Genomic DNA, 27,511 nt, shown 5'->3' with positions numbered 1-27,511 from the left:
CAATCTCCTTAAATATATTTAGTAGTTAACAGTATTAATATCTTATTAAAATTATTTCCACTGAAGAATACATATCAGTACTTTCCCAACTTATCAGCATAATTGTATTTGCAGTACTCTTCTAAATTACTGGATAAACTAGAAAGAAGACTAAAAGTTAATTATAATTTTTTGAAATATCTGGGATCAAACCAAATGCTACAGAACCCAAGTAAAACAACAAAATCAAATATATTCTTTGGGGATATAGGACAAAAAACAGACTTCTGGAAGTCTTATTAACATTAAGACAATAAACTAAATTTTGAAACAATTCCTAGAAATGTTAATGCTATAAGTGACTCTTCTCCATGAAGACAAACTTATGCAAAATAAGCATGTCTTAAAGGCCAACTCAAACAGTGCTAGAGTGAAAATAAGAGACATCTGAAGATAACATTACTGTCTCATAATTTTTTTTAAAGCACTAGGAGAAATTTTAAGGTTAAAGTAAAAGCATTAATCAAAGTAAATATGAAGATAAAAATAAGACAAGAAAAACTAATGCAACACTTCTGCAAAGATGAAGATAACAGGAAAAAAAAAAGATAAGTAACTCATGTGCAAAAACACTTTTGGAATCTGCATTGAAAATTAATCATATAGAGTAATTAATATAAAATATGAGGTCCCACCTACTATACTAAAGCATGAAGAGTTTATATCACATTTTTCCATGCACACTCAATGAAGACTTTTCCTCCACTGTAAATTCACAAAAGGTTTTTGTTGGTGCAATTTACTATGCCTATTCTCAGCCCTAGGATATTTTTGTACCCAATCTCAAATTGGAAATGGGATGCTATCTGTCCAAAATGTCGAGTTATTGGCAGAAACATAGCTCCATGTCTAATAACTTTTATGCTCCACTACAAGTTTTTTAAGTGGTATTCTTGTTGAGATGTAACTAGACTACCTGTATATTTTAAAATATAAATTAAAACTTATGGGATACATTGCTCATGAATGATATAATGCATCTGAGCAACCATTACCCATCTCCCTCCTAGCACTGAAAAGGAAAATGTAGACACTGCTCCACCACTTGGCTACTTCCTGCTAACTACATCTGCCCAAACTCCTCTTAGGAGCCCAAAGGGAAATCTATTACCACTGCTGCAGAAGCTCACCATCTGTGGCCACTGATAAATGTATTAAGGAGGACTGACACAACAGAGGCAACTGCAATACTTACTGTCAGCTATACAATGAGGACTGTCGGCGGTAGGCAGAATTCAAAGACCCAAGATCCCTGCTCCCTGGTGTATTAGCCTGCATAATCCTTGGGACTGCAAATATGATGGGATTTCACTCCCATGATTAGGTTAACTTTAATAAAGTTGACTTATGACGGGGAATTATCCAAGTGGGCCTGAACTAACCACATAAACCCCTTAAATTTGGGTCTAGAAATAAGAGACAATTTTTAATGGCTCTCTATTGCCTATAATACTGCGCTGGCCAAAAAGTTCCTAACCTTGCACCAAAAAACCTGAACAAACTTTCTGGCCAACCCAATAGCAAGAGCTGCCTACTCTACCAGCTTTTTAAGGACTTCTGTAATCTAGCCCCAGTCTTACCAATATAAAAAGAAAAGATGGGCTTCCCTGGTGGCACAGTGGTTAAGAATCTGCCTGCCAATGCAGGGGATACGGGTTCAAGCCCTGGTCCGGGAAGATCCCACATGCCATGGAGCGACTAAGCCCATGTGCCACAACAACTGAGCCTGCGCTCTAGAGCCCGCACACCACACCTACTGAGCCTGCGTGCCACAACTACTTAGGCCCATGCACCTAGAGCCCGTGCTCCGCAACAAGAGAAGCCACCGCAATGAGAAGCCCGTGCACCGCAACGAAGAGTAGCCCCAGCTTGCTGCAACTAGAGAGAGCCCATGCACAGCAACGAAGACCGAACGCTGACAAAAAAGAAACAGAAAAGAAAAAAATAGTATTATCATGGGTCAAATAGTCATGCTTAACAGAAAGTTAAATATAAGTTAAAACTAACTACTTAAGACTCCAAATCTAGATACTATTAATAACTCTGTTAGGCACTATTGCTCAGTTCTCCTAAAATTCAAGTTTTTATTACATCCTTCAGTTTTGAAAGACTCCATTCTAGAGAACTACACAAACTACCAAGATTGTTTAGCGTGCAAGCTACAGTCCAGTTAATCAAAAGGTATTAATGGATGTATCCATACAACAAGAATATACTTATACTGAAGCAGAGGCATGAGAAAATAATTAACACAATTTCTAACAGTATAAAATCAATACCAGCAGGTAAGTGCTAGACCACCAGGACCAAATTAATTAGACTGAGTGTATTCAATGTACAATTTTTGCTCTAAGTTTTCATTAGTTTGAAGCAACTAGTTTCTTTGTTCTGTAACATATCACCTAAAGATTCTAAGCTCTGTACTACTTAGAAGGTGTTTACTTAGCACTTATGAATGCCATTTCTTATTAGTCATTTTTGCCCAAGAGTATATGTTCTGGGATGAGAGAGACAAATTAGGCAAAAAGCCCCAGCTCATCACTGCTCTTCACCTCCCAAGGAACATCTAAATGCCATTTAGTCCTCATGTCCTTACCAGAGAATACTGAATGAAAACCTAGAATCAACAGGCTGGTATGGGAGAACCTTCTCAAATGTTGTGAGGATTAAATGCTGAGTCAGCACTTAAAAGATCCTGAGAGTGAGTGATTTCTTAAATTTTGTGCTCCAGATGCCTCCTTTCTTTACCCTACTCCCGGCCCGGAGTTCAGCCAGGAATACTGCTGAACATCCTATAATGCATAGGACAGTCCCCCACAACAAAGAATAACCTGGCCCAAAATGTCAATAGTGCTAAAGTTAAGAAACCCTGGTATAAAAGAAAGAACACTAAGTTAGAATCCCACCTTTACAACTTATTATCTAAATGACCTTCAACAAATTATGCAACTTCTCTAAGTTTCCTCATGTTTAAAATGGGTAGCATGCTCATGTTGAAGGATTTAGGAGTATAAATTGATACAGAAACCTTTAGACACTTTACAAATGTTAGTTTCCGTTCTTCAGAGTGAGTACAAAAATCTTCTCTATCAGAGGTAGAGCTGTGGACCTCTCAAAGATAACTTCAAACTATGAATGACACATGGTACTCTGATTTATTTTCTGAATCTCCTATCAAAGTCTAACCAACCTGAAGGCAGGTTCTTATTGGACTTGGTATCCTCAGCCTCTACAACAAAGGAAGCGCTGAGTTGTAGAGGCTGAGGATACCATCTGTTAAATGGCCAAATGAGCAAATAAGCTCTAAGTATCTACCCACCATAACAAAGCAGTCATCGCATTGCACAGTACAGAATTACCAAAGAATGTAAGAAAATGTAACTCTTGTCCTGGAGAAGTTTTAAAATAGTAAGAGATATCTAACAACAAAACAAAATATGTAGAGAGATTTAACACATAGCAGGCACTCAAAAAAATCTCATGGGTAAAATTCACATGAATAGCTGAGGTCTCAAATGAATATTAGTGGGATGCACAAAAAAAGTTAGAATTAAATAGATTTAATCAGGGAAAGTCCTATTTTTAATTACTATAATCCTTCAGAGTACATGCTGCTAATATCTTCCAAAGGCAATGAAACAGCACACTTAAAGAACAAACATCAAAATGTCAAGTGCTATCATTTGTCATTTTAGCAGTACTCAGCTAAATTTCATAATTCAGATGATGGTAGCATATTTTAACAGGTTTAAAGGCCATTTTAAGCAATTTTTAAAAATACATTAGATTTTAATGGAAGCTTATCAAATTCCTGACATCCACAATCCATCTTAATTATTTTAAACGGTCTGAGACAGAATAAGACCAAAAAGGCTGATGCTCAAATGTCTGAAATACACTGCTGAAAAGGCTGAGCTCAAACATACCAAAAGTGTGTTAGAAGCAACTTTTTAAATGCACTAATGTAACAATTATTTTTAAACCAACAATTTTAGAAAAACAGCAGTTCCTATCTAAAGCTTATATAAATATAAGACACTGGGTTTGCAAGTGTCAGCAGAGTTTTAAGATCCCTTTCTAAAGCAATAGTCTCCTTCTGTTTTGCTTGGTATCTTAATTTGCCTTTAGTTTCAAAACTAAGTTTGCTAACACTGTTCCTCTCAAAACCTCAGGAATTCCATTACTAGTTTTAAGCTAAATTAAAGGAAAATAAACCCATTCAACCCATGGCACAAAGTATGCACAAAGTGTTTGTTGATGCTCATAAATAGACTGAGAAATTTAGACAACAGCTAAATTTAAGGACAACAGCTGTATAGTCAACTCTGGTTTGCCCCACCATGGAACTGAATAGAAAGAGAATTATTGCTACCACTTCAAGTGAGACCAGCACAGATACCTTTAAACCAACTGAGATATAATAGAACATTCTCTTTAAATCAGAGCCTTTGTGTATGTTTTCACTTTAGGGAAAAATGGTTAGAATACTCTTTAAAAAAATACACATGGAGCCAAGATGTTACGAGCCTCTCCCCCAAAAACAATGCTTAAAATGCCCTCAACACTGCCCACCCACTTGCCTCCAAAAAAAAAAAAGAAAGAAAAAAACAAGCTATAAATACTTGACATACAGATGGTTCTTTGTCTTATCACTAGAAATCTTCTTTTACATTCTGTATCCCTATTCTCAGACTCTATAAACCTTCCTGACAAGTACAGGTATTTTCACTTTCATCCCTCTCCATCACCTCTGTCAAATCATAATTCATCTCAACTCACCTGAATCCCAGGTATCAGGATCCTGTGAATGGGACTAGTAAAAGAGGAAAGTACTGATACTCGAAAGAAAGGGAAAAAAATCCCATCTTTCCCATTTCCTGGCTCCCTCCCTTATCTTGGCCCAGCACTGCAGAGTAGCAACAAATGGAAGGAATAAAAGCACCTTAAGCTCATTCTATTGCTATTTTTCCTTCTTTTAGCCCTAACTCATTCACTGCTCCCCAAGCATCACCCTATCTAACCCCTACTCTCCTGTCCCAGGTAATGGAAGTCACAAACAAGGGCCTAGATTTTGGGTAGACCCAGTTCCCTAAGAGAGGAATGCAACAAGATGAATGAATTTCCACCAGTCTTATAAAGGGTGATTCGAATATATTGTGATACAATGAGTTACAACATTTTTTATTGCCTGACCTAGTAATAAGCTAAATACCATTTTTATGACTTATTGGAAAAACAGGCTCCTAATCCCAAATTCCTTTTTTTTAATTCCCCATTTCCCCCATCCCAAGCCTCTAGCCACAATCTTTTTTAAAACAATTCATTAAAAAAAAAAATTCATTTACAAGATAGAGGCTACCTATATAAAAGAGTCAAATTACAATGACTGCTAGTGATTAAAACAATAGATTTGTGACAAAGTAAACAAGTGAATGCCGGTAGCTTGTGCAACATGAGTGAGCCGTGCTTACAACCACATAATTAATAAAAGGAAAGAAAATAAATCTGGTTATAAACAGCATATTACCAACCAGTGATCACACTTTTGCAAAGAATATATTATAAAACCAATATTCTAACTTTAGAAATGAATATACCATGAAGAATAATTTGGTAATACCTATTAAAATTTTTAATGCATGTATCTATTGGCACAGAGATTCCACTTCTAAAATTCAAAGTACTGATATATTTACACAGGTGTGATATATGTATACAATACTCACTGCTGCATTATTTATAAAAGGAAAAGATAAGAAAAAACCTACATATCAACCAAAAATGGAAGGTATAGTATATTCAATACTATGTAACCAATAAAAAAAGAGTGGATATGGTTGTAAATGTAGGAAGAAACTTGCTACAAACAGCAGTTGCCTCAGGGAAGAGGACCCAGTAGACAGGGAAATGGGAAATGAGACTTGTTTTCACAATATACCCTTTTGCACCTTTGAATTTTGAATCATGTACACATATTACCCTTTTATTAAAGATGAGTAAGCTAAAAATTTGTTAAAGAATTTAGACAATTCTCGCCAATCCTCTGATGCATAAACAGTTCTACTTTCCTCATCTGTAGGCAACGTTAATCAGGACTGAGAATCTGGGCTACTAGAGGTTACCAATAACCAATATACAGGGTAGAGGGCTCATTTCCTCTTTAGTAAGAAGAGGTACAACTATGGCAACTCTGCATCAATCAAAACAAAGTATAATATGCGAAGAAAGAAGTGAAGAATTTATCTTACCCAAAGCAACCTTTATCACAGAAATAAAATAATTTTGTCAGCACTCTGAAAACCGCGCTTCGCCAAAAGGAAAAAAAAACTATCTGGCTGGAATTTCTGGTTAGGGTCTAGATCTCAAATGGGTACATGCACCAGAAATATTTTGTAAAGAACCTAAAAAGGGCCAAAATCATTCAAATCCAAAAGGCTAGAAAACAAGGGGAAGGGGGAGGACAAAGTCATGGGCAATGTTTCAAATGTCAAAAGAACGTTTAAGATATTTTTCTATCAGAATTTTTCTCTTTATCTCTTAAATTCCAAGTAAGATTGAACGTAGCAGTCCCTCAGTAATTAAAACTCAAGCAATTGAAAGAAACAATTCAAACTCTTTTTCAAGTTTATTTTTAAATGTTACTATTTCATGATTTTTGGTTTTGCTGCTAAAGAGAACAATTAACATAACAGCAGCTAATACTAATCTGGTTCCCTCTTCCGCTGATTCGAGTCCAATTATAAAACCAGGAAAATAGGGGAAAAAAAATCTTGACGGGGGGGTACATAACATGGTAACATTTAGGAAGAGGATCATATTTATTTTTTGTGAAAAACAATACCATTTTTGGGGTCTCTTGTTAACAACACTATGACATTTATGACTTAGCCATCTAATCACACAGCTATATCACTATGTACAATTTAAATTTTACAGACTTAATGACTTGTTTAAAAAATGTAGCTCAAAGGTTTGTTGTCATAACCGATTACAGTATTCTGAAGGCTAGAATATATCTCAGTAAGTGAAAGATGCTAGCTGGCATATCAAAAAAAATTAGTATATTCCTTTGCCAGATTCACCTGGACTAATGTCAAAAAAGAAAAAGAAATAAAAATCACGAAATAAAGTTACACTTAAGAAAGCAGGAGGAGGGCTTCCCTGGTGGCACAGTGCTTAAGAATCCGCCTACCAATGCAGGGAACACAGGTTTGAGCCCTAGTCCAGGAAGGTCCCACCCACGGAGCAACTAAGCCCGGGCGCCACAACTACTGAGTCTGCGCTCTACAGCCCGTGAGCCACAACTACTGAGCCTGTGCTCTAGAGCCCACGAGCCACAACTACTGAAGCCTGCGCACCTAGAGCCCATGCTCTGCAACAAGAGAAGCCACCTCAATGAGAAGCCCGCACACCGCAATGAACAGTAGCCCCCGCTCGGCACAACTAGAGAAAGCCCACGCGCAGCAACAAAGACCCAACTCAGCCAAAAATAAATAAATAAATGTATTTTTAAAAAAAAAAAGGAAGTAGGAAGAAAAAGTGCCTTAGAATTAATATGTGGAGTTCATATATCTTGATATTTACAAAGGGAAAGGAGAAGAATGTTATCAACTGATAAGTTTCATTTTTTATTCTATTTTATTTTATATTTACTAGTAAACCATTTACTATGGCTCAAGAGTGTCCAAAGTACTTGATAAACTTAACTAAAGAGTAATACTAATCATAATATTAATTATAATCATACCAAAGTTACAGATTAACAACCACACAAATGAACATTTAAATTCATATCAATGGTTTTCAATCCTGAGTCGAGTACCACCTAAGGTAGAACTGAGAATTATTTAAGCTATTTTCAAGATTTAAATAGCCTAAAAGCCTCACATACTGTCTGAAATATAACTTTTTACACTAACTATATACATATCCATTTCTTTAGATCCTAATGGCTCAACTGATGCTTCATGAAATAACAAGTAATGGACAGATAAAGATTGATCAGATTCCAAACTAAGAAGGAAATTTAACAGAAGGAAGAGCAAAGTTTATGTCTGTTCCCCACTCCATTTTTCCCCTTTACATTCTTTTATTTCACAATCTTGCAGTTAAAACACTGCAAGATCTTAGTCTTGTTCTCACATATACATAGCCAATATAAAATAAAAACAAATGATTGTAAGCCTAATTTTCACCTTGGGATGCACCCTCATTCTTTACATAGTTAGTACAAAAGAAACACTAAGGAGGAAAATGAAAGAAGGGCCCAAGATGTGGGATAACTGCAAAAACACAACCCCAAACATACCTAAAGAGCACTGGAGAGTACTTAATGGCTGGGTAAATAAGATGACGTAAAAGGCATCTAGCACCTGCACCGGAGGCAAAAGGACATGCTATATTTGAGCCTTATACAGATCTAGATACAAATCCAGTAAGTCCCCTACATACGAACCTTCAAGCTCCAAACGTTCAAAGATATGAACATGCGTTCACACGTCCAATCACGTAAGTTAGTTCATGTATCTGGCGTACACTGTCATGTGCGTACATTGTCACGTACGTGCATCCTCTACAAGTGGTTCTGTTTTTGTGTACTTTACTGTACAGGGTACAGTAGTACAGTATCTGTATTTCAAGCCCAGGATGTGAGTGAAATTGCAGCTTGCCCTCTTGTCTCCTATTGCTGACGATCCTTCAGCTCTACCATCTCCCTCCTCATCTCCCTCTCGTCAGTAACTCTTTTTTCCCTGTTCACTCGATGCCAGCCCCTGGATGCCAGCTGTTGTACTGTACTACTGTACTTTTCAAGGTAGTGTACTGTAACATTAAAAATGTTTTCTTTATTTTTTGTTTTTTATGTATTAATTTGGAAAAAGTATTATAAACCTATTACAGTACAATAAGTCCCCTACATACAAACGAGTTCCATTCCGAGAGCACGTTCCTAAGTCCAATTTGTTCATAAGTCCTAGGGCTCCATCATTTATTACCTGCCTGACCTTGGGAATCTTACTTAACTCTGAAGCCTCAGTGCTCTCCTCTATAAAACAGAAATGAGAATAATAATTCAATAGAAACTCATCTAACAGGACCTCTACTTTATCAACTTAGAGAAATAAAGAGTTTAAATTCCTCCATAAATCACTTCCTGATGTCCATCACAGGCTGACCACTTGCACCTGGTAGTCCTCTAAGTCAACCACTTTCTTACTGTGTCCTCACCCTTCTACTCTCACCAAATGAGCTGGAGGCTTAACAAGAGCCAGCTGTTTGTTCCCAAACCCATGTATGCCAACTGCACTTGTTATTGTAATTATGTAATTTAAGATTATGTAAACTGATGAATTATGAGCGTGAAAGGGGTTGTTTCTCCGAAAATTATGTTGAAACATTCAAAAAGATTCAAAGGCTACTTATTTTTTTGGAAGTTATTACAGAGTTATATGTACGTAAAACAGCTTTAAGAGAATAGCTGAAAAAGCATAAAACTGTAGAAGGATTTTATTTAATACATTAAAAGTGCCTTTAAATTCTCTGTTCTAAAACGTATGGATACCGGGGTGGGGCGGCGGGGGAATGAATTGGGAGACTGGCATTGACATATATACATTATTGATACTATGTAGAAAATAGATAGCTAATGAGAATCTACTGTATAGCACAGGGAACTCTACTCAATGCTCTGTGGTGACCTAAATGGGAAGGAAATCCAAAAAAGGGGGGATATATGTATACGTATAGCTGATTCACTATGCTGTACAGTAAAAACTAACACAATATTGTAAAGCAACTATATTCCAATAAAAAAACTAAAAAGATAAAATAAAATAAAATAAATTCTCTGTTCTATTAGACAGCAATACTTAACAGATAAATGCCTCATGGGTGTGGATTATGCTAAAAAGACAACTCAGAACTCTAATGAAAGGACCCATCCATAAAGAAAAGCCCTGAGCCTATAGGGGGAAAAAAACGATGAAGGAATGTATATTCGAGTCAAAATTTAAAATATATATCATTTTTTATGATTCCCTGCTAATCAACTTTTCCAACTTTCTACTCAACATCACATATGAGATCTTCACATGTAGCTACCTCAAAAATTTACAAGAATATTATGACGACTAAATAAAATTAAGCACAGTGCTGGCACTTAATGACATTCAATTTAAAACTTCTGTTTTACTGTAAGGGTTTTGTTAGTACCCTGATGGTCTGACTACTACTCTAAGAATACAGTAATGCTTTCTTCCAAAACAGAAAAGTAAAAGGCACACAATTTCCTTGTTATTCTGTTATTTTTATATTTGGGTAAACTATACATACTCCATACATGATTAACCATATAACTCTGTGGTGGCCATCAAAAAAGTGAAGACATCCAATACTACTGAGACTGCAGGCTCCCAGGGTTACACTGTAAGGATAACATTACAGTAATGCAGGTAATGTATTAACATAACAGAGTGACCTGGCACCTAAAGCTGACAAGGAAGTAGGAAAAGTCAATGAGATGCTGGTGCGGTGCCAGTGGAGGGAGCAACAGCTCTCTGAAGAGGGAACAAACAGAGGAAAAGGTCAAGGACCCAGATTGAGGAGAGTAACTAGGAGGTGAACGGCAGAAACAAGATAGGAAGCAAAGCAGAAACTGGTAATCATTCTGTAGGTAACAAACCTATAAACTGAAGAGGTTACAGGCAAGGTAAAGAGAAGGATCTGGTGATTCAACTTCCTGCTCAGAACCGCTGAACACTGGCACAGATATTAAAATGCTTTTCCAAATTACTTAAAAGCAAAATCACCTTTTTAAAAGTTCATGTCATTTTGACATTACAATCAATTTTACTCTTCATGGAAAAACTGTTACATAAAGAAATGTACTCTAAAATTAGAACAATGAAGTACCTTTTCACCTTATTAAGTTAGGGGGCGAAAAGTAAAACTAATATCCAATCTAACAAAGATACAGTGAAACAGTACTAGTAATACTGTCCCCTTTTGAAAAGCCATTTGACTGAATGTCTCAGGATTAATAAACCTTCAGATCCTCTGGCTCAGTATCACACACCTGGGAATCTGCTATAAGGAAATAACTAAAAATATGAAAAAAATATATACTCTTGGGTGTTTTCTGCAACGTTTCTTATAATAGCAAAAATTAAGTATGATGATAGCACAGGAAATACTTAATATAATGTTAAGTTTAAAAAAGCAAACAAGGGGCTTCCCTGGTGGCGCAGTGGTTGAGAGTCCACCTGCCGATGCAGGGGACACGGGTTCGTGCCCTGGTCCAGGAAGATCCCACATGCCGCGGAGCGGCTAGGCCCATGAGCCATGGCCGCTGAGCCTGCGCGTCTGGAGCCTGTGCTCCGCAACGGGAGAAGCCACAACAGTGAGAGGCCTGCGTACTGCAAAAAAAAAAAAAAAAAAAAAAAAAACCCACGTGCAGCAACGAAGATCCAAAGCAGCCAAAAATAAATTAATTAAAAAAAAAAAAAAAGAAAAACACAACACTAGGATCTCCCTGCAGGTTGCTTACTAACTGTAAGGGGAAAAACAGTAACTATACAGTGAATAAACCAGTCAACACCCTGACCAAAATTAAAATCCCTAATGAGGGGCAAATGGACATATGTATATCCCCATGTGACATCCTGAGAGGGACACATACCTTTTGCAGTAGTCTGGCTGAAAATAAATAACCTGAAATCATGAGGCAAATCAGGCAAATCCAAATTGAAAAACTTTCTATAAAATAACTTACCTATATTCTTTAACTGCATAAAAGACAAAGAGAAGCTAAGGAACTCTTCCACTTTAAAGGAGACTAAAAAGAAAGGACAACCAAATACAAGATATGATCAAATCTACAGAATTGGCATATAAAGTGTATGCAGACTAAAGTATTTATCAATGTTAAACTTTGGAATTTGATAACAGTACTGTGATTATATAAGAGAGTACCTTATCCTTAGAAAATACACCCTGGGGTATTAAGAAGTAAAAAAGGCATGCAACATACTCTTCAATGGTTCACAAAAATAAATAATAATGTTTGTGTGTGCCGTAAGACAAATATGGCAAAATGTTAAAAGTTGGTAAATACGGGTAAAGGGTGTAAGAGTCTACTATATCACTCCTGCAACTTTACTGTAAGTTAGAAATTATTTCAAAATAAAAAGTTTAAGAACACAGGATACTAATCTCCAGGGGGTTACTTATAAGATCTAAGCTATACACTATATTTTAAAAATCACTCTGCAAAATTAATAGAGAGAAAGTTCTAAGGAACTTCACAGTCCAATTACAAAACAAATTAGGAAAACACAGCACCATGAGCAAGAGCCAGCAAAACAAACAGCAGAATCACATCTGCAAAGACTTCAGATACTGTATTCCCTGGTGGCACAGTGGTTAAGAATCCGCCTGCCAATGCAGGGGACAAGGGTTTGAGCCCTGGGCTGGGAAGATCCCACGTGCCACAGAGCAACTAAGCCCATGCACCACAACTACTGAGCCTGCGCTCTATAGCCCACAAGCCACAACTACTGAGTCCACGTGCCACAACTACTGAAGCCTGCATGCCTAGAGCCCGTGCTCCGCAACAAGCCACCGCAATGAGAAGCCTGCGCACCGCAATAAAGAACAGCCCCCACTCGCCGCAACTAGAAAAAGCCCGCACATGGCAACAAAGACCCAATGCAGCCAAAAATAAAAAAAAATAAATAAGTTTTTAATAAAAAAATAAATAAAAAAGACTTCAGATACTGGAATTATCAGACAAATATAAAATAAGTATATTTAATAGATTTTTAAGAAATAAAAGATATCTTGAGAACATGACTAAAAAAGGAATAACTACAAAAAAAGGATAAACAGTCTTAAAAAGGAACTGAATGGAGCTTCTAGAGATAAAGAAAACACAGTAAATGAAATTTTTAGAAACTCAGTAAACATAGTACAACACAGATGAACCCTAAAGACGTTATGCTGAGTGAAATGAGTCAGACAAAAGGACAAATATTGTATGATCCACGTATATGAGGTTCCTAGAATAGTTAAATTCATGGAAGTAAAATAGTTGTTGCCAGGGGCTGGGTGAAGAGGGAACAGGGACTTATCGTCGAATGGGTACCGACTTCACGAAGTTTATGATGATGAAAAAAGTCCTGGAGATGGACAGTGGTGATAATTGCACAACAATGTGAATATACTTAATGTCACTGACCTGTACCTTTGAAATGGTTAAAATGGTAAATTCTATTTATGTATATTTTACCACAATAAAAAAAAATTGATATAATTGTTAAAGTGAAAAAATTCAATAAAACAGGTGAACAAAGCTGAAGTTAGAATTAGCTAACTGGGAAGAAGAGATACTAATTATCCAGAACACAATACAGAAAAATACAGAAATGGAAAATATAAAAAACAGGTTAAGAGGCCTGGTGGATAGAGTAAAAAGATCTAACATACTTCAAATACAAGTTTCAGATAGAAAGTATAGAAAATGAATCTGAGGAGAAAACGGCCAACAGTTCTCCAAAATTGTTGAAAGACACCAATCTTCAGATTTCAAAGCCTACTGAATACCAAGCACGATAAATAAAAGAAACCGTCTTCTAGACATATCAAAATGAAAGTGCAGAACACCAAGGACAAAGAAAAGATTCTAAAACTAGCTATAATGAAACAACAGATACAGTCGTCTCTCGGTTATCCAAACGGGAACGGTTCCACGATGCCACAGGATACCCCTCCGATGTTCAAGTGCCTTATATAAAATTGTGAGTATTTGCATATAACCCGTGCATGTCCTCCTGTATACTCTAGATTTCTTCTAATACTTAATACAGTGGAAATGCTATATAGATAGTTGCCAACATGCAACAAATTCAAGTTTTGCTTTCTGGAACTCTCTAGAATTTTTTTCCGAATATTTCAACCCATAGGTGGTTGAATCCAAGGATGCAGAACCTGCAGATATGGAGGGCCAACTGTATCTCTAAAGGAATGACAAATTACATTTGAATTACCAATTTTTCAACAGCAATAAAAGCCAGAAGAGAATGGAATAAGATCTATAATAAAGAAAAAAACACTGCTAGCATTGAATGCACACTCAGAATAGCTACCTTCAGGAATAAGACTAAGGTACTTTCAAACAAATAAAAAGTTTTTCAACAACAGGCCCTCTAAAGGATATTCAGGCAGAGAGAAAATGATCTGATCCCAGATCCCAGACAGGAAGTCTGAGATGCAAATGGAAAGGAGCAAAGACACTTGTAAATATATAGGCAAATCAAAGCAACAGTGTTTAAAACAACAATAATATCTAATTTGTTGGGAGTCAGGGAGAACTAAGATAAAGGAAAACTACACAGAATTTATCTTCCAAATGTGAAGAGAGAGGAAAATGGATTTTTTAAAAATACATTCACCAAAATTAAAAAGAAAAGCAAGGGAATGATTAACACAAAATTCAGACGGCGGTTACTTAGGAACCATGCCAGAGAACACAAGTGGTGAGAAGTACAAAGGGGCTTCAAAGAGGCAGTGTTCTACTGTTTAAGCTAGTTAGTGGTACATGGTAGTTCATTTTATAATTATTTAAGTTGTACATTTATTATCCTATATGCTTTTGTAATAAAAGTAAATCTTAAAAATCAACACAAGAAAAAAACCGAAAGGTTAGTCATCATTCCCTAAAAATCTAGAATATGTCCCAGACCTTGGTATTTAAAATTGAAAGAATTAAAAAAGATTCATTATTTTATTTAACAAGTACCTACTGAGTGCCTAATCGTTGCCTATAACTGAGCTGAGGGGAGGCACGAAGATTCCTAACCTCTCTTCCCCCTCTTGTCTTCCTAACCCTAGAGAGTGGCACTAATACAGAGGCCACAAGGGGCTGTTCACACTTAAAGTTAATTAAAATTAAATAAAATTTAAAATTCAGTGCACTTTAAGTGCTCAGTAGCCATTTGAGGTCCACTATATTAAATAATGCAGATACAGAATATTTCCATCACTGCAGTAAGTGTTTTAGACAATGCTGCTATATTTTCATAACATTAGAAATATACTGATAATTGAATAATCTTAAATTTTCAGATGTTCTTACTTTCATAATTATTAAATCTCCTTTCAAAGTCATTTTAGTTCCATGAAACTACAGTTCCTTAGTAGTACTTTTAAATAGTTTGCTGTTTGTTAAGAAATATGTAGAAAGTGTGAGGACCTCTTCACCATCTCCCATGTCTCACCAAAATCATCAGAACACAGGATTTTTTTTTTAATGAGCCAAAATTAAATAGTTAAACATAGTGCTACTAAATTGTAATACAAGCCACATCAAAAGGATACAAAAATCCACAGGATGAACACATGACCCTTCTTGGGGGCACCAACTTTAGTTGGCAGTACTTTAAGATACTGTTTACATACATATAAAATAGCAAAATGCAAAATTCTTATGAATTTTTAAAAACAAAACGCTATAGGCATCATGAAATTTTCTACTTATAGCGGGACACTCTGGGCCGTACCTCCAGACTTCTGAACATACCATTCATTTCTGCCATCAGCAGCACTTCGGAGGAAAAATTTAAGCATTCTTAAAATAAATGAATTCTACTTATTTAACAGAAACAATGATGTACAACAAAACTCTATAAAACAATAGCATCCTTAATACCTAAAGCAGCAAACGTCCACTGTCTTTAAAATCAAAGGGCAGAGGGCCTGTTTCAGCTGAACCTGAACATTTTGCTTTAGGCATTCTAACACAAATTAAGTATTTCTATAGCACTCGAATTTTTTAAACTACCTAACCAAAAACATTCGAAGGAAACAAATATTAAGCCTTAATTTAACAGTCACTTAGGCTAGGTTTGCAATGTAAGTTTTCCCTCAACTCTAAGTGAACCAGGGGGTCAATAAGCTTCTCATCTAAACAGCTGAATGCAATTTCAATAAACACTTACGCTAATAATTGTTTTGTGACCCCAGGAGGACTTCTGGGGCTTCACTTACATAACCCATTATGCAAAGTACTGAACCATTCTCTTTCTCTAGAAAGCATTCTGAATACCAATATGTGTACAAGATTTACTTGCTATATTAAAGGAAGATTTTCTCACTCTAGCTTCAACGATCCTGCAGGAGAGGTGAAAAGGAAAGCCACTTTCTGCTACTTCACTATGTCAAAGGCGAGGTATTTGTCTTCCTGGCTCATCAACAGAGGATGACTTACAGCAGCGGCCCCCACGGTTCGCTGGTCTCCTCGTGGGACTCCGGTTGAGAAACACAGCTTTAAACAAATAATTTGGAGCAACTTGTTTGAACTCAACTGAAAACAATCTGAACTGCTCCTTGAAATGTGCCATAAGTATTAATGTAAAACTTGACAAAATTAGATGCAATAGAGGTGAGAATCACAATACAGCCCCTGTAGGGTAGTCGAAGGGTAGAATGTACCCCAAACCTAACTTGAATATGCATAAATATGTTGGATGAGTACTCTCCCCCCAATCTCCTGGCTCTGTTTCTTTCTTTTTTTTTTTTTTTTTTTTGGTTTTTTTTGTTTTTGTTTCTTGCGGTACGCGGGCCTCTCACTGTTGTGGCCTCTCCCGTTGCCGAGCACAGGCTCCCGACGCGCAGGCTCAGCGGCCATGGCTCACGGGCCCAGCCGCTCCGCGGCATGTGAGATCTTCCCGAACCGGGGCACGAACCCGCGTCCCCTGCATCGGCAGGCGGACTCTCAACCACTGCGCCACCAGGGAAGCCCCTGGCTCTGTTTAAACCAAGATTTTCAGATTTCACAAAGTCGTAATCTTTAGGTGACAAAAAAGGTGGGGGGCGGGGGGGAATGAACACAGAGTTGCCAACTTTTATTCTTCAAAGACATTTAAAAAGAAAATAACTACCAATTACTATCACCATTATTTCATTTTAAAAAAACCTAATATGCCTATACCAAAAATGGTAAGAGATAATTTTAGAAAAAAAATATTATCTTCTAAATTAAATAAGTGTAGGTTTATGAGAAGTTCACTCATTCTCATTTCACTTCAAACAAGTGAAAACTTTATCATGGACTGACACCGCTCCACAGTCCAACATTTGGGAACCACGGGTCGAAGCAGCTAACTCCCACTTGGAAAAAGAAAGCAATGGTAGCACATGCCCAAACCAAATATTAACCTATTCAATAACGAGGAAATCGAGGCTGGGAGGGGTTTAGGGACTCTCCCAAGGTCACAGACCAAGAATTTTGACACGAGTCTGTCTGATTCCAGAGTCAGAGTTCCTAACCATCATGCTAAATTTCCTCTAATATTCTTCCAGTGGTAAAAAGATCCATCCCAACCCAGTCACCTTTGTGACCAAGGACAACCGAGGAATTTCCAAGACAGCTGGCAGGAGTGAGAGGTGTACTCCCTGGCCATCACTCAGACTGAAGCTAAATGGAACTCCTGACCTTTGCCTCATGAATAGCAGGCTCAAGGCAACTAAGCTAACCAGCCCAGACAAAGCACACACAAACCCCTGCCTCCGACAACACTGACACAGGACTCCTCCGTGTTCCCAAGTGCCTGGCTTTCACAGAGTGAAAGCCATATTCCTAAAAACAAAAGGAATGTATGAATGATCAAGAAGGAAATAAACACTTCCATGGTAACTCAGTCTAAAAATAATCAACTTGCCCTCAAAAAGTTACAACTCTAAGCCTCATTCTGCAAATAATTACAATCTTTTACACACTGATACACAGGTTCCCTTAAATTAAATATCCAAACAGAAAACCACATCAAGTTCTATAAATCTATAGTTCTTAGTTTCCAAATTAAAATATATAGTATCATTATATGATGGATAAAAAGTGTCTTATCATTCTATCTCTCTAGGATAGTCCAAACATTAGAGACAAAACTACTCATGTTAATCAAAAGTACTTATAAAAAGAAAAGAGAGTTGAAAGAAAAATATGTAATTAAATACCATTTTCTATGAAAAGCACTATTAGCAGCCAGTAGTAACAGGAGGCACAAAAATTATCTTTGAATAATCAGAAGTTCTTGATATTGAAACCAAAATTGAAAGTCATACATATAAATAAAGAGAATACTTAAAGAGAATAAATAAAGAGAATAAAAAGCAATATCAGAGAATTGCTTCCATATCACTTGCCAACAAATGTCGAAAAGGAACAACCAAACAGCTCTACAGTAACCAAAGACTAACACCCTGAACCAAATGAGTCTGAAATAGTTCTTCCTCTCTGAAATAGAGTAATGATAGCACAGTATTCTTACTAGCAACGGCAAGAAAGTTGTTTCCCAATTAGATTTTCAATGATCGGATTCTTTTCTACTCCATCTGAATCTGCAATGTGAGTGAGCAGTATACAGACTATCAAGTTTTCTACCCACTGAATAAAATTATCTATTTAGTGTCTTTTCCTTCTGTTTTAAATAGATGCCATCTAAAATAAAGGGTTTTTTTTTTCTTTCCATCTAAACTATCCCTTGGCTCTTCCATCTTCATATACATATTCAACTAATACATCTGTTTATATTATTCTCCACACACGTTTAATGTATGCCTAGCACTGACCTCTCTCATGAACTACAAACCCATATTTCCAAAAACCTCTGAGCATTTCCAGTGTTTGGCAAGTATATAAAAAACTCACCATATTCAAAACTGATCTCATTATGCACCTTCTTGTCCATATTTCTAGTAATAGTACCACCATTGCCATCACCCACACTTAAAATGAGTGTAATCTTCAACCTCCACTTCCTCCAAACCATTCCCAACAATCCCTCCCTCCCATCCACCTAGTAAATCATACCAATACCACTGCCCTTGCCTATTATTTATACTCTATTGAAAGTCAGCTGTCTGCAACAAATCATTCTACACACTACACTATTAGACCTTGGTAGTTTCTCATTACTTCCCAAATACTCCTAAATACAGCATTTAAACATGTTCCACAATCCAGCCCCAATTTAAATTTCAAACCTCATCTCTTATTCCCAAAAATGAACCCTATATTCTAGGTAATCTGGTCCACTAACTTTCCTCTGAGGACACAATGAACTTTCCCACCTCCACATTTGTGCTCACATCATAAACTTTATTTAAAAAGCTTTCTTCATCCACCTACTCCCAGCCCCTAAACTTTTGGCTTAGAAAAGTCTTACCTTCTGCAGTGTTGAACTCAAGCTGCTGGTTTATTGCAAGGTAGCATGCTGTAGCGAAAACACACAGGCTTTGGCACCAGGCAGACCTGGATTCAAATTGGGGCTCAGTTACCTGCTAGCTACATAGCCTGGATAAGTTACCCCGGTATCAGGGTATCAGTGCCCTCATTATTAAGAAATATGCTTAGATGTTGTTATGAGGCTTAGAAAATGTACGTAAAGCAACTAGCATAGAGCCTGGTATACACTAAATGCTCAATAAATAAGAGCTTCAGAGCTAACTTTATAAGCATTATATATATATTTATAATATACCTATAATATACCTATACCTCCACCACTTCCCATGTTACTCTAGCTAAGAATGAATCCATTTTCCTTTCGTACAACTCCAAACTTTAGATCAAACCACTCATGTAGTATTAACGTATATTTCTATATGCTGTAAATTTTTATACAAATATCTGACATCCCCTTCTAGATTTCAAATTCCTAAAGACCCAAGATTTAATCTTTGCATCCTATAATGCCTAGCAGTGATTTTCATGAAGCACGAAGAACTCACCTCCAATTAGAAAAATATTTTAATATGCCTAAATATTTAATATGCTCTTCATGATTTCTGACAAACCTTAAAAAAATTATTGCCAAAAACATTAAGCTTAGCTGTAAGGGCTGTATCTTTACTTGCTCCTACATGGTTGCCTAACATAGCCTGATGCCTAACATAGCAATATCTGTTGAATTAATTTGAATGATATAATCTCCAATGTAAATGTTCAGTATCTGTTGAACTAAACATAATTAAATTTACTAAGGGTTTCTGATTTTCCCCAATTACCTTTTTCTGTTCTTACAATTCTTGAAATCCCTCCCTTCAAAACACACTAACTATCATACCTTCAGTACAGATCCGTAACTTGACTCCATTTCCAGATTCTCTCAATTCCAATATTCCAACCATAGACTCTAAACAATTAGAGCATTTCAAATAGCTAAGAATCTACAGTTTTCATCTAAATCTAAAAGTTGAGCAACTAATCTTCACTTCACAATTTTTTCCAGGGACTTTAAAAATCATCCACCCTTTGCCTGTTGAAGATCAACAACCCTGAAATAAATCTTCTTTTGCATAAGAGAGTTCCCTGAACTTGTCACTTCAGTCTATTTTCCCTAATTCATGAGACTACCTCCCCTTCCAGTTGTGGGAGGTGAGAAAATGAGATAAGTACCCCCAAAAAACTACAGCATAAGTCCTAATATAAGCACAAGATGAGAAGTGCAGGCAAGTGTCACTGGTTTCACAAAGATGGTGTGCATATACTTTACACCGCAAAAACAATGGTCATCTACTGGTGGTCAAAATCTGCAGTAACTGCATCCCCTTATGATCATAATTTAAAAATCACCATTAAATGTGGAAAATCCTAATTCCTACAAACCTTTCAGGAGTAGTTTATTACCTAAAATCTGTTCACTAAAAACAACTACCTACATCACTTTCTCCTCTAGGAAATGCTCAATTTATCCGAAGTAAACACCTCATACTATAAATTAAAAAACAACAACTAAAGACAAAAAACAAAACACCTCTGCCCACCTGTGTGAACCTCTGCATTGCAGGAACAGCTGTAACAGTCTAAGGAACCTCCTTGGAGTTACAGAGAACAATTTTTCTTTAAAAGTTAAGGAAAATAACAATTCCAAATATGAACTGTTAAGGAAAATGACAATTCCAAGTATACAAAATTCGGGAAAGAGGGGGCATAATAATTCTCCAACCCTTTGCAGTCAATTTGTGCAACAAACGCAGACTAAACTCATCAACCAACTGTGACTTCTGAGAGCCACAGAATTAGGAATGTAGATTAGAGAAAGCATTTTTTACGTCTGCCAAGAAAATAAGGGAATTTACCTGAGCTCCCGATTTTCCTCAAGCAAGTTGTTTTTTTAAGTGACTTCAACAACAGCTTGAGTAAGCTTTCGAGTGAGTAAAGATCATCGGAGGCACGGTGGTGCCACACTGACCTACGTATCCAGAACCCGTCCCAAGCGCAGTCCAAATCGACCGTAGGCAACACCTAAGCGGGTCTAGATGTAAAGCCTTGCAAAAGATCTCCGGTATCTACACACGCTTCGCCCCGCCCTGGGACCAAGGAGACACCACCTCTGGGACCCCAGCTAATTACTGAGCCCGAGGACAGACCCAGAGGTCGCGGAAGTCGGGAACTAGAGCCCAAGACTGGGTCTGACGTCCAGATTCCCAGACCCGGGTCCGACAGAGAAAACCAAATCCGAGAGGCAGCGCGACGATTTGGGGGAGCAGAAATGAGGGGGTTGGATGGACGGAGGCCCAGCCCATTCTTACTTTCAAGTCCCAACAGCAACAACAGCTCCGGGAACCCCCTCCCCGGCTCCGCCCCGCCCACCCCACGGCCCCACCGCCCGCTCCTTCCCGCCCCGCGGGCTGGGCGAAAACCGCGGCGGTCGACAACCCCCTTTCTCGAACCCCGACAGCCCAGCCCGTAGCCCGGAGCGGGCAGCGGGGGCCCGAGAGCGCCAGCCCCGACGCGGCCCGCGGCCGTCGCAGTTCACTCCGACGGCCACTCACCGTCGGCCCGGGAGCTGGGAGGGGGCAAGGCGCGGGTTGGCGGGCGCGGAACCCCGGACTCCCACCCGGGAAAGAGGCCCTTCTCGGAGCCGACCGAGCCTCAGCGTCTGTACCTACAAGGCCTCTCTCCGGCCCGAACCCTGGAAAAGCACTTCCGGGGGAGCGGGGGAGGGAAGGGTTTTGGCACCGGAACTGCTCCCGGGCTGGAGCTGCCAGGGCCTCCGAGGCGGGGCGCGGCGGGGCGGAGCGGAGTGGGGCGGGGCGGGGCGGGGCTTCTCCGAGGGCTCCCGCAAGTCCGCCCCCGGGCTGGTCGCTAACCCTTTCTGCCCCGTGGCCCTTCGTTTCCCCAAACTCCGGCTGTATCCTTTACCACTCTTCGACGCGTTCCACTCAGTCCACCTGATTGTACAGAGGAGCAAACCCGGGTCTCAGAAAATTTAGGTGCAAGGATCCAGCGCCTACACCCCGCCCTCTGACTCTTCCAGTATTCTTACCACTCCAATCTACCTCCTTTAAAAATAATGATAGTTAACATTTATTGACCACTAACTGCGTGATACACACTGTATTAAGCGCTTTGGTGCTTAACTCAGTTAATCGTCCTCAAATCCCTTGAGGTTGGTGCTATTATCTACGTCTTGCAGAGGAGGAAACCGGTCAAAGATACCAAACCCAACACCACAAACTTCGGTTCTTGATTTTATTTTCACCCATGTTGTGTGTATAAATTTCACCTATCCCTAACACGATTTTTAAGTTCTTCAAGGGCAGGAACCAAATTATATTCCTATATTCCATCATCACTTGAGGCCAAGAGCTGGGAGACTCTGGAATCTTACTACCTGGATCCTGTTATTTAATACTTTTACTTTTTCAGCGTGGGCAAGTTGCTTGACCTCTCCAAGCCTGTTTCCTCATTTGTAATATATTTGATATATTTGATGTGTGTTTGTGTGTATGCACATATATAATCATCTCTGGATTGTTACGGGAATTCAAAATAAAAATGCTTGATAAACAGTGGTGTACCTAGTACCAAAGTACGACTGAGTAAAAATCAACAATTCTCATGCCTCATCATTAACAGGAACAGTTTTTCCTCCAGTGGAGTCACTCTAGCAGGGGGTAATTTGAAAAAATATGAGTTAGCAATAGACAATAGAAAAGGTTAGTTAAGGAAATAAAGAGTAGAGGATTTGCAATGGGAAAAATGAAGGTAGGTGAGACAAAGAATGTCCTGGGGCCAGCCTGGATACTTGTGATGCTGTGAGCTGAGACAGTTTGAGGACCCAGAGTCAGATGCCAGGCAGGGAAAGGAGGGGGAAAAAGAAAAAGGGATTCCTCAGCCACAAAATCAGGAAGGCACCGAACATCTGAGGTAGTTTCTGTATCTGAGTCCAGATTTTGGGGGGGTATGGGGGTGTTTAGCATGCATACTATCTGCAAAACATCTCTAAAAACTGAGGGGGAGGAAGAGGAAGATTTTTCAAAATTGTCACTAAGCAAGGCAGGGGAAATAGAAATAGTTCAGAACCCGTTATTACAAATTTAAGATGCAAACAATGCCTTTGCTTTTGGCTTTTATTACAGCGCTGTGTTATTTTTGTGTGTGTGATCACAGAAGTGTTTGTAAATACTTCTGTAATACCCAAATTTACCAGCCTTTCGTGCCTTGGAGTGTGAAGAAGTAAAAAACAGAGCCTGGGTTGGCAGGACTCACTAACTTCTCTTTCCACCAAGGGCTTAGAGGGATAGTGAGAGGGAATCCTGAATCACAGACATTGTCAGGCTCCCTGCTGGACGCAGGAGTGCTAAAGGTTTGTTACTGAATCTGATCATCTAACTAGTAAATGGTGCAGCCAGGATTTGAATGTGAGTCTTTCTCCTCAGCTGCTCTTCACCACTGTGCCAACGGTTCTCAATCTTGAGAGTGCATCAGAATCACCTGAAGGTCATGTTAAAACACAGAGTGCTGAACCTCACCCCCAGAATTTCACTTAACCATACTGGTGCTTCTCTGAGGTGTAGTCCCTGGACTAGTGTCATCAACATCATCTTTGAACTTGTTACAAATGCAAATTATTAGGCCTCGCTCCAGAACTTGTGAATCGGAAAGTCTGGCGTGGGGTCCTGCCATCTGTGTTCAGACAGGCCTTCCTAGTGATTCTAAAACATTCTCCAGTTTTAGAACCTCTGCACTCTACTATCTTGTCTTCCACATAACCCTCTTTTTTTTTCTAATTATCCCCAACAGAAATAACTCTACTGAATCAAAAGTTCTTCCCAATGAATTAAATGATGTATTGAAGCATTTTTATTCATGTTTTGCTCTCAGTGGGAGAGGAGGCTAGAAAAAAAATTAATGGAGGATTCTTTTTTGTTTACTTTCAATTTGTACTGAAATTTAACCAGATAATACTGGGTTGGGGGTGGAACTAATCTCACTTGGGAACTTCTCTGTGCCAGGGCTTAACATGCATTTTCTAAATTGATCTTCACTGCACTACCATGAGGTTTCATGGCCTTAATTGTACAGAAGAGGAAAACTGAGGCTTAGGTGAAGTAATTGACTTAAGGCCACATTCTTATTAAGGGGCAGAAAACAGGGTTGTTCAAACAAAGATCCCTCTAATTCCAAAACTCATGATCGCTCCACCTCATAGCAGGAGCTTGGAGAACCAAATTCCATTGTGGGCTTCACCACCACAACTATGCAACATTCAGTAAGCAATTTAATCTCTATGTCAATTTCTCCATCTATAAATAATGTTATCATAAATCTGCCCCTCCCACACTGGAACGTTAGAACAAATGAAGAAATAAAAGTGTAAGTGCTCTGAGTTTTTTAAGAAAAACAGTAAAAAGACAAGTTATTATAATATTAATATGTTTAGCCAAGTGTTACTATGTGAGCCTGAGCATTGAATCTTTCCTGGTTATCTCCTGATTCATACATAAGAGGTTCAAAAACTATAGCTGATGCCAAAGAAAAAGCCATTTGACTTAATTTGTCAGTATCTACTGGAGGTTAAAGAGGATGACAGAGGATTATATGTGTTTCTCTTAAAAATTACAAGAAATCTCTCAACAGGTTCATAGGCTCCAGGTTGTTGCCAAATTGTTGGCCCATCCACATCCTAGAGATCTTTTCTCCAAACCCTTTCTTCTCCCCATAACAAGCACCCCTCCACCCTCCTGCCTCCACCCACTAGGCAAAGACTTAAAATTCCTCCCACTTTATTATGTAGAAGGATTTAGCTCTCAATCCTCCTCTCAGACCAGACTCCAGGCCTATCTTTGTTGACAGAGTCGCCAAGTTGCACAATTCCAGGGGGTACCATTCACAAAGAATACAACCTGAATGGTGCTCGAGGGGGTGCCAATTGCACAGGCGACAATAGGAATGGTCCCCCTGGAACTGTGCAAGGCTGTAGCCCTGTCTATGCATAGCTCCCGCCCCAAAAATCCATTAAGGTGTTTTGTTAAACAAAAGAACCATCTACTTGGGTGTCCACCAGTTTGCCAACCTTTCAAATAATGGGGTTCTTTGTGTTTTTTGTTTGTTTTAACGTAGGACTGATCAAATACTTAAATCACCAGGCTTAAGTCCTGGGTTCCACACTCTACTATTTTTCACTCTCTTCTGTGACATTATTGCCCATCTCCCGGTAGACTTGTGAGTTTCATGAAGGCTTTGTCATATTTTGTCTTCTTTACCTTTGATTCATGTCTTGGCACAAGTGCTTAAAAAACACTTGCTAATTTGAATAACAGCACGGTGTACTCATAGATATGTACTAGTATAGTTGGCAGAGATTTGACAAATGGCCTCAAATGTGCTGTTTGACCCACAGAGTTCTGTATCAAGAAATAAACTGAGCCAAAAATTTTAAAATGAGAAATGTCACATAAAATAAAAATCCCAATTTCTGGCATCTCTTGAAAATTTGGACACCAGCAAACTGGGCATGCATCCCACAAGGTGTTGGCATCTTTAGCTCAGGTGCAACTCTCCATTCAGGTCGTACAATGAGTTGGCTCCACTCATGTGTGAAATCTTCATGTCAAGTGCTGAGTTTGGAGCCACTGGTGTGTGGGATCATATGGATGTTTTAGAGAAACAAGTATAGAATTTTGCCTTGTAGATTTTACATGTGTTCTTAATGATTTATTTCAGTGTATTCTGAGGTAATTTTAAATTGTTTTTCTGAGGTAGAAAATCATGGGGTACCATCTTGTGCCATTTCTAAACAAGCCAAGCAAGTGCAGACATCACATTATAAATATGATTACCACCAACATTCTACAGGCATTGTAGCTAATGTTACTTGTCAACTGCCTTGGAAACAGAAATGACAAATAATAACAAATAGTTGAATAAGCTTCATGATAAACTAACTTTATGGATTGTGATTTTTTTTTTTTCCTGTATGGAGAAACACAAGCACAGCTAGTTCAGGTAGCAAGCAAGTAATGGAGCCAGGATTAGAACCCAGGCAGTCTGTCCCCGGAGACATGGTCTTAACCACTAAATTAATATTTATTGAGCCTCTCCCATGTGCTATGGCCATGACTGCCTCCCAACTCAAAGAGACTATCAGATTTATAGAAGAGTGCATGTATCTCTTCCAAGCCTTTTATAGGCTGCTATATTAAACCCACACAGATCCTTCTCATCTCTCTCCCCCTCCCAACACAAGTCATACTGACATGTTTATAATCTTCAGTTTTGAAGTGTACAAACTGCCAGATGTCTAAGACTTCCTTTAATTCCAATATAATTCTTTCACAGAGTTTGTTTTTATTGCAAATTATCATGAAGAGTCTTATGCATTTGGTGAACAAAAGGCATCTTTTAAAGACAATGGAAGCACTTTGAAGCAATATAATATTGACAGTGGAAACCAATATCTGTAGTCAAATTATGCTTGTGTGGAGAAATGGGAGATAGCAAGGCTGAATTTGAGCAAAAATGTCACATTGACACAAATGCAGTAAAAGCTCAAAAACAGAGGAATGTCGATCAACATTCCATCAACATTCAAATATGTCATCAGCATATTTTACATTTAATTTTTAATTAAAACTGGGAAAAAATTTTGGAACTTACATTTTCCTTTAAGAGTTTTAAAGAATTAAACTTCTGTTGTTGTCCAAAATGAGCTGTTTAGCAAGTCTCAGGAATTTTTTTTTAAATTTTTATTGAAATAAGATTGATTTACAATATTCTGTAATAACCTATATGGGAAAAGAATCTGGAAAAGAATGGATATATGTATATGTATAACTGATTCACTTTGCTGTACACCCAAAACTAACACAACACTGTAAATCAACAGCATACTCTTTATTGACTGACTTTACTTCCTTTACAACTATTCCATTTCCTTAAGGATGTTAGCTGCAGTTCCCAAACAAACCATTTTCATTCACATCCTTGTTTCAGGTTCTGATTCCTAGAGAACCTAAGCTAAGATTCCACAGTTATCCTTGAGTCAGTTGAGAAAGAACCGTGAATGGAGTCTCAGGAATTTGAGTTGCATACTACCTTCACACTTTCTTATGAAGATATAGCCTATCTTACTCTGCCTCAGTTTCTCCATCTGCAAAAATGCATGATAAGTGCATCTTTATATTGTAGAGA

General features: G+C 38.2%; 1 protein-coding gene across 8 annotated transcripts in view; it reads right to left on the bottom strand.

The window, feature by feature from the left end:
* FRS2 (fibroblast growth factor receptor substrate 2) overlaps positions 1–22,127 on the bottom strand; it is a 120,869-nt gene extending 98,742 nt beyond the window's left edge. For all 8 annotated transcript variants that reach the window (XM_089920985.1, XM_089920986.1, XM_089920994.1 and 5 more), the window contains exon 1: positions 21,868–22,127. The gene's annotated coding sequence lies outside the window, so the exon portion shown is untranslated. The remainder of the gene's footprint in view (positions 1–21,867) is intronic.
* Between the last annotated feature and the right edge of the window lie 5,384 nt (positions 22,128–27,511).

This window comes from Delphinapterus leucas, chromosome 11 (genome assembly GCF_059928025.1).
Source record: "Delphinapterus leucas isolate spDelLeu-1000000601 "Yukka" chromosome 11, BTC_Dleu_Yukka2, whole genome shotgun sequence".
Taxonomy (NCBI): Eukaryota; Metazoa; Chordata; class Mammalia; order Artiodactyla; family Monodontidae; genus Delphinapterus; species Delphinapterus leucas.
Note: the sequence above shows the minus strand (reverse complement) of the source record. Positions and strands in the feature narration are given on the sequence as shown.